Source organism: Nycticebus coucang, chromosome 13 (genome assembly GCF_027406575.1).
Source record: "Nycticebus coucang isolate mNycCou1 chromosome 13, mNycCou1.pri, whole genome shotgun sequence".
Lineage (NCBI taxonomy): Eukaryota > Metazoa > Chordata > Mammalia > Primates > Lorisidae > Nycticebus > Nycticebus coucang.
The window spans coordinates 101,317,903-101,334,450 of record NC_069792.1 but is presented as its reverse complement, the minus strand read 5'-3'; the positions used below and the strand labels follow the sequence as shown (position 1 = coordinate 101,334,450).

Genomic DNA, 16,548 nt, shown 5'->3' with positions numbered 1-16,548 from the left:
TTACACCATTGAAAAAAAGTGAAAATCGGGCAGCGCCTATGGCTCAGTGAGTAGGGCGCCGACCCCATATGCTGAGGGTGGTGGGTTCAAACCCAGCCCCGGCCAAACTGCAACAAAAAAATAGCCAGGCATTGTGGCAGGAACCTGTAGTCCCAGCTGCTCGGGAGGCTGAGGCAAGAGAATCGCGTAAGCCCAGGAGTTGGAGGTTGCTGTGAGCCGTGTGACGCCACGCACTCTACCCGAGGGCCGTAAAGTGAGACTCTGTCTCTACAAAAAAAAAAAAAAAGAAAGAAAAAAAGTGAAAATCATAAAAGCAGCCAAAGTGGAAAAAAGACAAAACATTTTTGTCTTTTAACTTTCAACAGAAACTATGAAAAACAAAAACCAAGAGAATAGTTTCAAATGGTGAAGAAGAAAGTGATACCACACATTCTTGACAAAATATTCTTCAAAACCAAAGGCAAAATGAACACGATTTTGGGCAACAATAGTCAGGATATGTTGTTAACAGAAGACCCAATAAAAGAAATGTTAAGTTTATAACATAGTTAGAATTAAAATATATGAAAACAGCCCAAAGCAAGGGAGGCTTGGAAAGGTGTAACAGTGAAGTCAGTGTTGGCGAGTGCAGACATCAAGAGGAAAAGCATTGCAAGAGATGGGAAGGGACGGCCATTTCATAATCAAAAGTAATTTTTGAAACTCAAAGTATGTTTTCTAATTGTAGTGGCATTAAGCAAAAAGTCACTCATAGAAAAGTAGAAAATCCTCACGTTTGGAAATTAAGAACACAGCTCCAAAAAATAAATGAGCCCCAAATCATTCCCAACAGAAATTTTAAAAAGATTTTGGACAAAATGATATGGGGATTCTCCATACTTCCTTTAAAAGTATTCCCTTCTCTCCCATTTGATCCTGCAATCCCATTACTGGGTATCTACCTAGAAGAAAAAAAATCATTTTATCATAAAGACATTTTCACTAGACTGTTTCATTGTAGTTCGGTTTAAGTAAAAAAAAAAAAATCGCCAAAATGTAGAAACAACCTCAATGCCCACCAACCCAGAAATGGATTAACAAGCTGCAGTGTATGTACACCATGGAATACTATTCACCCTTGTAAAAACACATGGAGACTTTACATCTTTCATATTAACCTGGATGGAGGTGGAATACATTCTTCTTCTTTTTTTTTTTTTTTTGTAGAGACAGAGTCTCACCGTACCGCCCTTGGTAGAGTGCCGCGGCGACACACGGCTCATAGCAACCTCTAACTCCTGGGCTTACGCGATTCTCTTGCCTCAGCCTCCCGAGCAGCTGGGACTACAGGCGCCCGCCACAACGCCCGGCTATTTTTTTGTTGCAGTTTCTTAGTAAGGCATCACAAGAATGTAGAAACAAGAATCCAATGTGCTTAATTCTAATATGAAGGCAGATGATCTAATACAAGCTAGAGGGTCGGGAGAACCAGGCAGCAGGGACCCTGTGAGGGATCTGGAATCCCTGGGGTGCAGCGTGGGGGGATCTGGGACCCCCGGGGAGTGGCGTGGGGGGATCTGGGACTCTCGGGGAGCAGCATGGGCGGGATCCGGGACCCCCGGGGAGCGGCGTGGAGGGGGGATCTGGGACCCCCGGGGAGCGGCGTGGAGGGGGGATCTGGGACCCCCGAGGAGCGGCGTGGAGGGGGGATCTGGGATTCCCGGGGAGCGGCGTGGAGGGGGGATCTGGGACCCCCGGGGAGCGGCGTGGAGGGGGGATCTGGGACCCCCGGGGAGCGGCGTGGAGGGGGGATCTGGGACCCCCGGGGAGCGGCGTGGAGGGGGGATCTGGGACCCCCGGGGAGCGGCGTGGAGGGGGGATCTGGGACCCCCGGGGAGCGGCGTGGAGGGGGGATCTGGGACCCCCGGGGAGCGGCGTGGAGGGGGGATCTGGGATCCCCGAGGAGCGGCGTGGAGGGGGGATCTGGGATTCCCGGGGAGCGGCGTGGAGGGGGGATCTGGGACCCCCGGGGAGCGGCGTGGAGGGGGGATCTGGGACCCCCGGGGAGCGGCGTGGAGGGGGGATCTGGGACCCCCGGGGAGCGGCGTGGAGGGGGGATCTGGGATCCCCGAGGAGCGGCGTGGAGGGGGGATCTGGGACCCCCGGGGAGCGGCGTGGAGTGGGAATCTGGGACCCCCGGGGAGCGGCGTGGAGTGGGGATCTGGGACCCCCGGGGAGCGGCGTGGAGGGGGGATCTGGGACCCCCGGGGAGCGGCGTGGAGTGGGGATCTGGGACCCCCGGGGAGCGGCGTGGAGGGGGGATCTGGGATCCCCGAGGAGAGGCGTGGAGGGGGGATCTGGGACCCCCGGGGAGCGGCGTGGGGGGATGAGGTGGGGAATCTGGGACCCCCGGGGAGCGGCGTGGAGGGGGGATCTGGGACCCTCGGGGAGCGGCGTGGAGGGGGGATCTGGGATCCCCGAGGAGAGGCGTGGAGGGGGGATCTGGGACCCCCGGGGAGCGGCGTGGGGGGGAATCTGGGACCCCCGGGGAGCGGCGTGGAGGGGGGATCTGGGACCCCCGGGGAGCGGCGTGGAGGGGGGATCTGGGATCCCCGAGGAGAGGCGTGGAGGGGGGATCTGGGACCCCCGGGGAGCGGCGTGGGGGGGGATCTGGGATCCCCGAGGAGAGGCGTGGAGGGGGGATCTGGGACCCCCGGGGAGCGGCGTGGAGTGGGGATCTGGGACCCCCGGGGAGCGGCGTGGAGGGGGGCTCTGGGATCCCCGAGGAGAGGCGTGGAGGGGGGATCTGGGACCCCCGGGGAGCGGCGTGGGGGGATGAGGTGGGGAATCTGGGACCCCCGGGGAGCGGCGTGGAGGGGGGATCTGGGACCCCCGGGGAGCGGCGTGGGGGGGGATCTGGGACCCCCGGGGAGCGGCGTGGAGGGGGGATCTGGGATCCCCGAGGAGAGGCGTGGAGGGGGGATCTGGGACCCCCGGGGAGCGGCGTGGGGGGATGAGGTGGGGAATCTGGGACCCCCGGGGAGCGGCGTTCCTCGAGGCTGTGGTCCAGCCGGACCAAACTCCAACCTCGCCCCGCAGGACGACGCCCCAAACCCAACCGCGCCCAGCCTGCCGCTACAACCGCGCCGGTGTCTGAGGCACTTCTGGCCGCCCCTACCCCTTTCTGGAACTTTCCCCAGCTGCGCCTCCCCCCACCCCCGCCGGACCCACAAAGCGTCTTCCTCACCCGCTCGCTGAGACCAGCCGGGTTCCCGTGGGTGGGGCTCTGAGGGGAAAACAGCTCTCAGGAAATCGCGGATGCCTGGGCTGAGTCCGCGCGCCCGTCAGCACCAGGAATGTTCTGGAAGCTCGACGCGGGCCCCTGTGTGTCCCACCCGCCAGCAGCCCGCGACGCTCGCCGGTATCTCGCAGCCCCGCCCCGGCCCCGCCCCCGGCCCCGCCCCGAAGTCGCCTGGCCCCGCCCCGAAGTCGCCCCGTCGGCGCCGCTGGGGAGAGGTTGGAGGCGGCCTCGGGCCCGCCGGGTCGCCTCGGGCCTCCGCCCTGCAGGGCGCGAGCGAGGGTAACTTTCCTGGGACGATCGATGTGGACGGTCGGCCGCCACGGGCTGCATTTTCGACATGTCTCATCCCTTCTTAAAATGAAATTATCTGTGTTTTTGAGGGTACTGTTGTCACGAAGCACCTCCCCGGTGGCCTCCCGTCCCCGAGCTTCCTCGTGGGCCCCTGGGGCCCCGCCGGGCGGTCCCTCCACTGCGCCCGCGCCCCCGCACCCGTGGGCCTTTCGCCGCGGCCGGAGAGCCGCTCCCCGTCGCTGGGGGCACTGGGGCGGGAGAAGGGTCCTCGGGTGGCTTTCTGAAAAGGAATCAGGCGGAACGAAACTCTGAACAGCGCAGGGAAGGCCCAGCACACGTTACACAGTCCGCTTTGCAGAGCCGGCCCGGGACGGCGCCACGTCGCACAGACGCACGCGGCCCGCGGGGACGTCCCACGCCCGTGACGCGGACCTCGCGGGCGGCCGGGGGAAAGGCGCGACGTGGACTCTCGGGAGGCCGCGAGGCCCGTGTCCTTACAAAAGGGCTGGAAGGAGTGACTTTGCGAGGACGCCCGGTCGGTGCTGTGAGGAAGGGCACACACGCAGCCCCGCACGCCCCCATCCCCGCAGCGGAGGCTGAGGAACGTTCCAGAAGGAGCTCCGGCGCCACCAGGAGGTGGCAGTAAGGGGAGGGCGCGCTGAGGCAGGCGGCGGGACTGACCCTGGGATGCCTGGACCGCTACTGAGGCCGGTGGGCGCCGCCGCGACGGGGGCCGGGTGCGGGGAGGTGGCGTGGGACGTGAGAGGCCTCCGGGGTGGCAGGTGGCGGGGTCCCCGGTGCGGGGTGGCCCGGGGTCGGCGGCTTAGGGCTGACTGAGGTCTCTGGCCCAGGGCCTGCCTGAGAAGATGGCCCTGCTAGCCGTTCTCCTGGTCTTGGTCATGCGGCAGGTGCAGACCGAAGCCAACATCACGGCCAAACAAGGTCAGCCGGCGCCCCCGGCCAACGTCACGGCCAAACAAGGTCAGCCGGCGCCCCCAGCGTGTCTCTGTGTGTCTGGGGTGTGTCGTCTGTGTTGAGTACTCGGGGGCACCCGAGTGGGAGACACTTCCTGAGAGGGGACCCCCAGGAGAGAAGACAGAGCTCAGGCGGGTACAGGGTGGGGAGTGACGGCAATGGGCTTCCTGCCTCGGGGAGGACAAGGTGTCCCTCTTTAGCAGAGAACTGTGTCGGTCTATCATCTCTCCTCCTTCCTCCTGGCAGATAACCAGCTGTCGTGCCATGTTTGTGAGAGAGAAGACGACTTCAGCTGCTCAAACCCTCAGACCTGTGAAAATAATGAAACGTTCTGTGTTACTGCTGCCATAAGTAAGTACCTTATTCATGGTGGGGGCTCACCGGCAGGTCGATAGAATACTTTAATCAATTAGGGTTTGTCTAAACAGAGAATAACTAATGTAAAGTGATTTTTTCTTTAAAACTTGAAGACCAAAGTCCCGATAGGAGGGGCTGAGGGTTGTCTTGCCAGTGTAGAGGTTAAGATGAAATACTTAGGGTAAGGAGAAAATCCAGGTTTAGTTTCATTCATTTTTAAGTGAACAATTAAGCTTGCATAGTGTTAAATGCCTCATTGAAAATAGTGTCTAGATAACCTTTACAAGAGAGGCACAAAACTAGCTGTACGGGGAAAAATAACGTTTTCAAAGGAGAGTGCATGCTTCAGAAAGTGGAGACTGCTACTCTGTCAACTATAATTCCCCTGACGACTTCCGGGCATGCAAAGCCCTCCTCAAGGGTAATCTGAACACCCAGGACATTCTGCCCCAGTGCTATCTTCAGGGCTTGAGAATCCCAATTCCGCTCCTCAGGCCCCTGTGCTCCAGGAAGTCTGTGGGATACTGAGGTGAAAGCTCAGGTTAGCCAACATGGACTTTATAATGTAACATGGAAAAATGATTTATTTGCACAGTGGAGAATGAGGTGAAGTGGTAAGATAAGTTCCAGCCCAGAGCTGACCTTGGTCTACTGAGAAGCCAGCTCCACACTCTGGGCAGGGGCCAGGAGGGCCAAGAGTCCCTCCTCTCACATGTCTGTGGTCATGTAGGCCTGAATCAACCCCATGTTTGAGAAGTTGAGGCAGAAAGAGCTTGTATGTTCTGAAACAGCGATCCCCAGACTAACATTCTCAGTGCAGAGGGCCAGGCCAGGGCTGGGGGTACCTGACAGCCACAGAACACACAAGCCAGCCCCTCCCCATGGCACTCTTCCTCTTGGTGGGGGCTCCTGATTCCCCTCCTGAGTTTGACAGACATAGACAGAAAGGCTTTTTGTCACAGCTGGGATTCACATGGTTTTCTTCTCTCTCTTTTTATTTCCTATTAGGAATGTTTCCACGTTTCCTCCTGATTTCAAAACAGTGCTCAACACATTGTGGAACAGCTAGTCTACTCAGAGCCAAGGAGTTCATACTGGAAAAGCCAATGCCTTTCGTATACTTAGTGTGCTGTTATACCCATCTATGCAATAATGAGGGGCATGTAAGAATAGATTTCAAAGAATACACTGACAGAGCAAGTGAGGTGAGCCATGGCAATGCCAGGCTGGCCACCTTTCTGGCATTTGCCTCCATTGTAGGTGGTTTTGGCCTGCCATGAGCCATGGGCAGTGCCATGGGCTGAGCCCCCTTGAGCTTGGACTTACTGCAGACTTGTTGGAACCTGATGAATTAAACTTGTTTTGTTTTGATTACATCTTGGTCTGATTGTCTGGGAGCCTTGGGATAGTACAGTTGGCTCTGAGCCCAGGGGCTCCTCAGCTTGTATTCAGAGCAAGTCAAAGTCTCCTGGTAGTAGTTTTGGTAATAAGGTTTTCTCCTTGAAATCAAACCTTATAACTGGTTATCACTGACAATCACCCTTTTCTTCTACTCCTCTTTGCCCATTACCGCTTCAGTATTCATGGGGAAGGGGCCTAAGTCCACCATACAGAATGTATACTCCATACTTCTGACTGTCAGGTAACCTGGTAACAGTGAGGAGAATGCATGATTAGGGTGGAGAGGTCTTTTCTCAGCATGGGGCCGTGGGGCACCATCCTGGGGACACTCCTATCCAGTGGGAGGGGTTCCATGGCTGTCTTTTCTCCATTCTGCCAGATTCCAGAAGACAGAAGGTAAATATCTCCATTGAAGGAACTTGGATTTCATCTGCCAGCTGGCATAGGTGCATGAAGTCATGAGTTCTCCTACACTTACCTGTCCAACATCTGACACTTCGGCTAAGTCAGTGGTTCTCAGCCTTCCTAATGCGGCGACCCTTTAATACAGTTCCTAATGTTGTGGTGACCCCCAACCATAAAATTATTTTTGTTGCTACTTCATAACTGTAATTTTGCTACTGTTATAAATTGTAATGTAAATATCTGATATGCAGGATGTATTTTTATTGGTCGGGACCCACAGGTTGGGAACCGTTGGAAGTAGACAGCAGCAGGGCGCATGTCTTCCATTTTTCAATTAAAATGCTGCTGTTCAGGGCGGCGCCTGTGGCTCAGTCGGTAAGGCGCCGGCCCCATATACCGAGGGTGGCGGGTTCAAACCTGGTCCCGGCCGAACTGTAACAACAACAAAAAAATAGCCGGGCGTTGTGGCGGGTGCCTGTAGTCCCAGCTGCTCGGGAGGCTGAGGCAGGAGAATCGCTTAGGCCCAGGAGTTGGAGGTTGCTGTGAGCTGTGTGATGCCAGGGCACTCTACCGAGGGCCATAAAGTGAAACTCTGTCTCTACAAAAAAAAAAAAAAAATGCTGCTGTCCAAAGAGAGCTGAGAAACCAGACTGAAAAGTTCTACCCAAAACAAACAACAAGGTGACTATAAAATGTTCGTGGAAAAAATGGAATTAAAAGATAAAATAAAAATATAAATTTATTTCTTAGGGTAGGTTCCCTCAAGACATTTTTGTAAGGGATGACACCAGCCTTTTAGTCCTGCCCTTACAGAACTGAGGGTCCTGGGAATTTAACCATGTCTATAAGGTCTTTTCCATACTATCAACTGAGGAAAAATGGGGTGCTTTAAGACTTCTTAAGATTAGGAAACAAAAAAAGTCAGAAGGAGCCACATCAGGGCTGTAAGGTAGATACCTAATGATTTCCCACCAAAACGCTCACAGAAGTGACCCTGTCTGAGGAGGGGGCGGAACAGGAGGGCTGTCCTGGTGGAGAAGGACTGCTGAGGCTTTCCTGGGTGTCTTTCTGCGAATGCTTTGGCTGAATACTCTCATATACGCAGATGTTCCCATTCTTGGGCCCTCCAGGCAGTCAGCAAGCAAAATGCCTTGAGCATCCCTGAAATCTGTTGCCATGACCTTTGTCCTTGACTGGTCTGCTTTTGTTCTGACAGACACATCCCCTTTTGGTGACCACTGCTGTGACTGTGCTCTGTCTTCAAGATTCTCCTGGTAAAGGCACTTTCCAGCTCCCATTACAATTCTTCAAAGTAATACTTTAGGATCTTGACCGTTTGAACCTCACTGGAAACTTGGCTTTTATCTGCAGCTGGTCTGGGGGCAGCAGCGCTGATGCTGTCCGGTGGGGAGTGTGCTCCGTGTTTCAGTGAGAGCTGTGTGAGCTGAGCCACGCGAGACGCTGGTGGTGTTGGCCACTGTTTCTGTTGTTCATCATCAACCTTCTTTAATTAGGGCAGGAACAAGATTAATTTTTCCCTAAGGACTAATATGGATGGTGCTGCCGTGGCTTCATTTTCCACATTGTCTTCGTCCCTTCTTAAAATGAGTTATCCATTTATAAACTGCTTATTCACCTGGGGCATTGTCCCCTAAACTTTTCATAACTGCTGTCTCACCCTTTTAAGTGCTTCAAACTAGATCTTGCTCAGACATGTTACAACAAATTAGTATGAATTTATTTTAGTGCAAAAAAGTTTTGAAATTCATGTGTAGTTTTTCATAATGCACATTTTCCCTGAACATTTGGAAGACCCCCCCTAACTTTCCATGAACATTTGGAAGACCCCCCTAACTTTCTTGCTCTGTCCTCCTTCAGCAAAACTGGAAGCTGGGACAAAGGTCTGCCAGCCCTATGGCCCTGGAGGAGAGGGCCGAGCGTCTGTAGAGGTGACTCCAGGGCCGGCGGTGCTGGATCTGAGAGGAGAGGAGAGCTTCGGTCGTTGGCATAGTCTCATTTGTTAAGCCTTGGTCGGAGTGGAGTGGCCTTGAGGTCCTTGGGCCCATCCTTCTATTTCTTTTTTTGTTTTTTTTTCCATCCCTGTATTTCAAGACAATGTACACACTGCAGCTAAGAAACCCTGAACCTGTGCTCTCAGCTTCAGGGCAGGACATGGCCCCACCTACTGCCTGTTTTCATCTCCCCTCTGTCCCCACCTTCCTGGCCAGCCTGTACCTGGTCTGCCACAAGAAGGCAGCTGGGTGGGAAACCCAGGAAAAACTTCCAGAAAGAATTTTTTTGGATAGGATCAATTTGGTCACATATCACTTTAAAGCTAAGGCCAAAGTCCATTGTGTGGGCAGTGGGCAGGGAGGGTCCTAAGGGCTGGCCAGCAACTCCAGAACTGGATAAAATTTCCAGCGCCCATTGGTCTCCGCCTGTATGCACATTGTCTTTTTGCCTTCCATGGGTTTTGTGTTCAGACCCTGCTGTAAACACCTGTGCCCACTAACAGTCCTTTGGCTGCTCTCAAGTCACATCCTTGGGCTGGAATTTAGGGAGCACCACTTTTGTTAGTTCAGGCAAAAGTGGGTATTTCACTCAGAAAGAACAAGCTGGGTAGGAGATCAACCACAGGAAAGTTTCCATGGCCACCTGCCATTGGAGTCCCTTGGAACAGAGGCTATAATCTACAGCAGGCGTCCTCAAACTGCGGCGCGCGGGCCACATGAAGTGGTGTGAATTGTATTTGTTCCCGTTTTGCTTTTTAGTTCAAAATAAGATACGTGCAGTGTGCAGAGGAATTTGTTCATAGTTGTTTTTTTTTTTTTTTTTTTTTTAACTATAGTCCGGCCCTCCAACGTCTGAGGGACAGTGAATTGGCCCCCTGTTTAAAAAGTTTGAGGACGCCTGATCTACAGTGTTAAAGAACAGGAAGTCAAGACCTGTGAATGTGGAAGTCCTGAATTTGGAACTGGTAGGGTTTTAAACTGTTAATGTCAGTAGAAGTATTTTCAATGACTTGATTATGAAAGATAAGAAATTGCTGTAGGGTGAAGAGTTAGAGTGACTTAAGGACTATGCTGTCACTAATATAGTAGGCGCTCATTTAGGGGAGTCATCGTGGAAGGAAGGCAGAATGGGGTGTAGTGTTTAGGAAAGACCAGGGCTCACCATAGGTGTTGCCTTGTTAGCATCAAAGCTTGGCTCTTTGTGGACTATAGGTTGGGAGTTAGACTAGAGTGAGGGATTGAAAAAGTGGGAGATGGTGGCTCAGCTAGTCCAGAGTTCTTACACAGGTGGAATGAAGCAGAGGATAGATAAAGAGACCAGAACACCCCCAGGAAGGAGTACTTCCTCTAATTGACCTGGGAGAGCAACAGGAGCACACAAGAAGGTCATGCATGGGGAGGGGTAGGAAGTTGAACAGATTTGTTGCCAACAGTTGTGTTTTTTCCATGAAGCACAATATAGGGGTATCTGCTCAGAGAATGAGAGCACAAATAAGGTTGGACTTTGCAAGATGACTTTGCAGCTTAGGACAGTCCCTCAAGGCAAGAGAGAAGAGAGGCTGTGGGAGATGTGACACAGCCTGGCTGTGTGGAGGTCATGGCTGAGCTGGGGCATTAAATGCCTGCGGAGATGGAGAAGAGCTGGTGGTAGGTGTTCTGGCAGCAGTTTGCATGTGTGAGTGGGAAGGCAGGGCATGAGCTACTGCATGAGACCACAGCTAAGACAGAATTGCAGTTTCTTTCAAAAGAGCAGTTGAGTGATGAAATGTGGAATCTCAACTGGGTAATGAAGGATGTCAGAGCAAGGCAGGAAATAGCCTTCTCAAAGGACAGTCCCAGGCCAGGGGCTGAAGACCACACAGAAACACAGAACAGTATGTGAAATCATGGCAGGAAGGGTAGGAATTGAGCGGCTATAATCATTAAGAACCATCATGACTTAGAATAGACTAAATGGAGTCTCAACTAATGGGGCAGGGATGGATTGCTGAATAAGTGGCACTGCTGCGTCATCACTAGAACAGGTGCAAGTAATAGAAAGCCCTGAATCACAGTGACCTGAGATGAAAGGAGTATTACTTCCTTCTGTAAATGAGGCGAGGAGGTGAGTGGCCCAGGGCTGTGTGTTGTTGCCAGAAGGACCCCTTCTCAAGTGCCACTACAGCTTGGAGCACACATGGGAGGAAGGGGTATGTGTGGTTCCATAAAATCAGCACTGCTTTCAAAATTATAAATTCTCCAAAATATGTATGTATGTGAGGTAATCAGCTATGTGCAGGCTTTCAAAACAGAAAATTGAAAACGTGAGGCCCCCACATTCAGTACAGAAATCTGTCTCCTGAGAACAAGCGTGCAGCTGCTGGACACCTGGATGGCTGGATGCAAAAGCTCACATGAAGCCATAGACGGGCTTGTGCAGATTCACAGCTTGACCTCTGAACACAGAAAGTGACTCTCCTCTAATACATGTAAAGTAATTTACAAATTCCCAAACACAGATTTTCAGAAGTCTCTGCTGCTTTGAATAAACACATCCATCTGTCTGAAATGTCATTCTCTATCTCAGGCACTAAGAAAACTACTCTTGGCTAAATCCTTTTATACAAACACAAAAAAAGATACTACAAGACAAAAGCAGCACAAGAAAGGAAATTAGCAGCCATCATAGCTGTGGGGAAAAATAAAATAATTGGCTAATCAAATCCAAGTATATGAAAATAATAAAACATCATAAGTGCAGTTTACTCCAGAAATGCAGGGATAGCTCAATCTTAGAAGATATCTGTCGTTATAGCAAGAGAACAAAGACTGACCATCATCTAATAATAAACATTCACTTACTTTTGTTAAAATCCTGGATATCTGAGAATAGAAAGAAATTTTAATAGTTTGACAAAAAGTTAGCTACCTACATAAACACTACACTTAATGGTGGAGCCTGAGAAGTGTTCCATCTAAACTCAGAAAACTGTTGAGCACATACATGGTCACCACTGCAATGAAACATTAAAGGGGGGAGCTTAAACATGTAATAAGGAAAATAAAGTAAAAGGTATAGAAATTTATCTCTCAACAATGTGCCTCACTACACAATCATTGATAACAAAATAGCTTAGGGTAACCTAGACTAAGCAACAGAAATTTATGCTCACAGTTCTGGCAGCTAGGAAGTCTAGCCTTATGAAGGCCTGTTCCTCATAGATGGTGACCTCTGTGTGTCTTCATAAAAGGCCAAAGAGGACAGGGCTCACCCTTAGATCTTTCCTACGGACATTAATCACATTCATGAGGGCAGAGCCTTCATGATTTGATTGCCTTCCACCTCTTAATACCACCACAATAGGGATTAGATTTCAACATGAATTTTGGAATGACATTCAGACCACAGCATTCTGCATCTGTGCTCCCCAAATTCAGGTCCTTCTCATATTTAAAATAAATGCATTCTATCCCAGAAGTCTTCACTTCAGTTGTCTTAATTCCAGCATTAACTCAAAAGTATGAAGTCCAAAGTTTCATCTACATATCATCTAAATCAAATGTGAGTTAGGATTTATTCTGAGGTAAATTTCTCTCCAGCTGTGATTCTGAAAAATCAAATAAATTATATGCTTTCAAAATACAATAGAGGTCAGGTGCGATGGCTCAGGCCTGTAATCCTAGCACTCTGGGAGGCTGAGGCTGGCAGAGCACTTGAGCTCATGAGTTGGAGACCTTCCTGAGCAAAAGTGAGACCTTGTCTCTACTAAAAATAGAAAAACTGAGGCAAGAGGATCATTTGAGCTCAAGAGTTGGAGGTTGCTTTGAGCTATGACACCACAGCACTCTACCTAGGACAAGAGCTTGAGACTCTGTATCAAAAACAAAACCAAACAAAAATCGAAATACAAAAGAGACAGGCGTGGGATAACCATTCCCTTTGTCAAAGGGAGTAATAGGAAGGCAGGAGTGATGGGTCCCAACCAAGTCCAAAACCCTATGGGCCAACGTTAAATCTTAAAACTGCGAAATAATTTTCTTCCACTCTATCACCTCTTCTTTTTTTTTTTTTTTTTGTGGAGACAGAGTCTCACTTTATGGCCCTCGGTAGAGTGCCGTGGCCTCACACAGCTCACAGCAACCTCCATCTCCTGGGCTTAAGCGATTCTCTTGCCTCAGCCTCCCGAATAGCTGGGACTACAGGCGCCCACCACAACGCCCGGCTATTTTTTGGTTGCAGTTTGGCTGGGGCCGGGCTTGAACCCGTCACCCTCGGTATATGGGGCCGGCGCCCTACCGACTAAGCCACAGGCGCCGCCCTCTATCCCTTCTTCTTAACACACTGGGGTGGGGGTTGAGCTCCCAAGGCCTCAGGCAGCCCTGACTCCGTGGCTTTGTTGGGTAGAGCCCACAAAGCAGCTGTAGTGAGCTGGAGTCTCACTCCTTCAGCTCTCCCAGGCTGGTGTTGCATGCTAGTGTCTCTGCTGTCTGGAGTCTTTGGAGTAACCCTGCTCCCACGGTTCTACTGGGCATTGGCCTAGAGGGGACTCTCTGCAGTGACCTCACTACCATGGCAGTTCTCTGTCCGGACCCCCAGTCTCTCCAAGGAATCATTTGAAATTCAGGTGGAGGAAGCATCCATGCCCTCAGTGTGTGCACTCCGCAGACCAGTGAAGACATCATACAGATGCTGCCAAGGTTTACTACCTGTGCCCTCAGGGTCAAACTGAGCACATCTGGGCCTAATTGAGCCACAGAAGGGACAGTCAGGAGCACTGCACTGCAATGCAGTGCAGAGCCTTGAAATCATCCTGGGCCTGTGATGTATGGGGCAGCCATAAAGATCTCAGAAACAACCCCAGGGTTATTCCTCTACTGTCTTGATGAATAGCATCTGGCTTCCTTTTACTCATATTAATCTTATCAAACATTTGCTTGGTCACCTGCACATGCTTTTGCATTATTTACAACAACGCCAAGCTGAGAATTTTCCAAATGTTTAAGTTTCATTCTCTCTCATCTTGCATGTCACTGTGACAGAGGTCCTCAAACTTTTTAAACAAGGGGCCAGTTCACTGTCCCTCAGACCATTGGAGGGCCAGACTATAGTTTAAAAAAAAAAAACTATGAACAAATTCCTATGCACACTGCACATATCTTATTTTGAAGTAAAAAAACAAAACGGGAACAAATACAATCACACTGCCTCATGTGGCCCGCAAGCCGTAGTTTGAGGACTCCTGCAAGCAATCAAAAGAAGCATGCCACAACACCTTCCTTCAAAATTTCTTCTCCCAAATTCATTGCTTATTAAGTTCTTCCTTCCACAAAAGATGAAACATGAACACAATCCAGTCAACTTTTTGATTGCTTTATAACAAGGATTGCCTTTCCTCCAGTTTATGATACACATGTTCCCCATTTCTTTCTGATACCTCAGTAGAATCGCTGTTACTATCCATATTTCTATGAACATTCTAATCATGACCACTTAGATAATCTCAAAGAAGACTGAGGCTCCTTCTACAGCTCTCCCTTTCTTCTGAGCCCTCACCAGAATAGCCCTTTATGGCCCATTCATAGCAATTATAGGCTTTTTCTAGCATGTTCCTCTAAACTCTCCAGCCTCTGCCCATTACCTAGCTCTGAAGACACTTTTACATTTTTAGGTATTTGTCATAGCAACAGTCCATTTTTGCCAATTTCTTACTCTGTGCTGATGTAGCAAAATACTTTTGACTGTATAGTTTATAAACAGCAGAAATTCATTGCACAGTTCTGGGGGCTGGGAAGTCCAAGATCAAGGCAGCAACATATTCAAAATCTGCTGAGGGCCTGTTTCTCACAGATAGTGCCTTCTATGTTCCTCACACGGCATAAGGAGCTAAGGTGCTCCCTGCAATCTCTTTTCTAAGGGCATTAATCCCATTCATGGGGCTGTAACTCTCAAGACCTAATTACCTCTCCTAAAGGCCCCCCTTTTAATAATACTTCAATGGTGATTAAATTTCAACATGAATTTTAGAGGCACACAACATTTAGACCATAACAATAGCTAAAAACCTTCCTATTATGAAACACTTTATAGTGCTGAATGAAAAATTATTTCAATTCTTTTCACCTGTAGGCCAAGCTAACACAAACATTTCACAGGTCAAAAATTAATGATATAAAATATGTAAATAAAGTATAAGTAAAGATGTGTTAGTGTGCTGGGCTATGGATGAACTGTGTCGTTTTCCCTACCCACTCCCCAAATTCACACATTGAAGCCCTAATCTCCAGAGCTACTTTTGGAATAGGAAGTAATTAGGCTTAAATGAGGTCATAGGGTAGGCCTTTGGTCCAATAAAATTAGTATCCTGTGAAGAGACACCACAGAGCTCCTCTCTCCACCATGTAGGACATCACACAAATCACCATTTATGAACTAGGAAATGAGCCCTCCCCAGACACTAAATCTGCTGGCACCTTGATGTTGGACTTTCTAGCCCCCACAACTGTGAAAAGAGAAATGTCTGTTGTTTAAGCCACCCAGCCTGTGGTAATTTATTATGGCTGCCAGAGAAAACTAAGTTATATGGATAAATCCAAACAATCATTGACTAGATAGCACAAGAATAATCTCTGATTTGAGAGAGATTAAGGGAAATGAGAAAGACAACATTGAATACATATAAGATAAAATGCAGGAGGGAGGTTATTAGAATTGTTCTCTAGTATTTCTTATAGTTCACTAGGAGGTTCAGAGATAATGAAAACAAATTAGACATAAAGAGTAAGTACCAAAGAGTAGAAATGGAGTTTTTATAAAATACAGAAAATATGGAAAATATAGAAAAAAAAAGAAAGTCAGTATTGAATGATGAAAAGATAAAAGAAATAAGAAAAAGCTCTCACTATCTACTCCCTGGAAGGCAAGGAACAGTTGCCAGTGGAGAAGAGCAAAGAAATTGAGGGAGAATAGATAAAGATGCCAGATGGATGACTAGCAGTCCCGCAGGTTCTAGGAGCCACCATGGTGACAGGAGTATTTGATGAAGTTGCTGGGCCAGTACCTCTACATCTCCCACCTGGCAGCCCTGGCCAAAACTATCAGTCTACAGTGTGTCACCTGACTTTGGGCGCTGTCTGGGGCCCCAGACTGAGCTGCTGAGCCAGAAAGGAGCTAACATCATTCAGCTGTGTGCTGCCCGCACAGCTACTATGGGGGAGCTGCCCCTGCGTGTTGCAGCACAGGGTTTCGCTGGGAGAACTTGGGCAAGTAATCTAGTGACTGAGCTGCCCAAAGGCAGGGACTGAGATGCTGGGGAAGTGTGGAGATCCAAGTGTTTGGCAAATTAACAGCCTTGGCCCTCAGGGGCATAGAAAGAGACTGGATTTGGCACACTGGATAAGCAGGCAGCCATGCTAGGAGAGATCCCAGGGATAAGTGCTTTCCTTGGAAAGCTTCTGCTTGGCTAAGGTTCATGGTTTAGAGTGTCTTTTAAGTGGGCTGAGGAGACATTTGGGCTCCAAAGCCTGCGGGTTCTGAGAAATCAGCAGAGGCTGCCAGTCTCCATCTCGTACAGCTGTATCAACATTGTGATTAACATCTCATACCTCAGAAGATTACCTGTTGCCTAGATAATATTTAGCAAGATATATATACTGTTTGGTTTTTTGGTTTGGGAGGTTTTGGGTTTTTTTGTTGTTGTTTTTATCTTAATTTCAACATTTTTCTTTGACATTTTTCTTTTTCTCTCTCTCCTTTTTTTCACTATTCTAGTTTAAATATAATCTTCCATTTTTGCCTTAATAATTAGAATTTCACTTTTGCCAGTGTTTCTTCCCCTATTATTTGTTTTT

General features: G+C 49.7%; 1 protein-coding gene across 2 annotated transcripts in view; it reads right to left on the bottom strand.

Moving 5' to 3' along the window:
- The window catches only part of GML (glycosylphosphatidylinositol anchored molecule like), a 56,887-nt gene that overhangs the window by 19,372 nt on the left and 20,967 nt on the right, over nucleotides 1–16,548 (bottom strand). The window contains exon 1 of one of the 2 annotated variants that reach the window (XM_053559320.1): nucleotides 3,227–3,328. The exons of the other annotated variant lie outside the window; for it this stretch is intronic. The gene's annotated coding sequence lies outside the window, so the exon portion shown is untranslated. Of the gene's footprint in view, nucleotides 1–3,226; nucleotides 3,329–16,548 lie in introns of those variants that run through there. 2 annotated transcript variants of the gene reach the window in all.